Below are 760 nucleotides of genomic sequence, written 5' to 3'. Positions count from 1 at the left end.
ATAGGAGAAACCCTAGGTCTCGTTGGCACAGGCCAAAATTTTCTTAATAGAGACCCAGAAACACAAATCAAAGACAGGTTGGACAAATGGGATTGCATGAAGTTGCAGAGCTTCTGCATGGCAAAGGACATAGCTAGCAATAGAAAGCCTACGGATTGGGAGATCTTCACTAGTCATACAACGGACAAGGGTCTCATATCTAAAATATACCTTGAACTCAAAAACTTAAATTCCCCCAACAACAAATCCTCAAAGAAACAACTGCCCAATAAATAAGTGGGCAAAAGACTTAAAGAGAAACTTCTCTGAAGAGGAAAGAAGGATGGCTAACAGACACATGAAGAAATGCTCAACCTCTTTAGCCATAAAAGAAATGCAAATCAAAACAACATTGAGATACTACCTCACCCCAGTTAGAATGGCTAAAATCAAGAACTCTAATAACAACAGATGCTGGAGGGGATGTGGACAGAAGGGAACCCTACTGTATGGTTGGTGTGAGTGTAAACTTGTTCAACCACTTTGGAAAGTACTATGGAGGTTCCTCAAAAGACTCCACACAGAGCTCCCCTATGACCCAGCAATCCCACTTTTGGGCATTTACCTAAATGTTTACAAACAAGACCACACTAAAGCTACCAGCACGACTATGTTTATTGCAGCACTATTTACTATAGCTAAGATATGGAACCAACCCAGATGCCCCTTAGTAGATGAATAGATCAAGAAAATGTGGTATATATACACCATGGAATTCTAT

This window comes from Dipodomys ordii, unplaced genomic scaffold (assembly GCF_000151885.1).
Source record: "Dipodomys ordii isolate 6190 unplaced genomic scaffold, Dord_2.0 Scaffold9, whole genome shotgun sequence".
Taxonomy (NCBI): domain Eukaryota; kingdom Metazoa; phylum Chordata; class Mammalia; order Rodentia; family Heteromyidae; genus Dipodomys; species Dipodomys ordii.
This window is presented reverse-complemented; position numbering follows the sequence as displayed.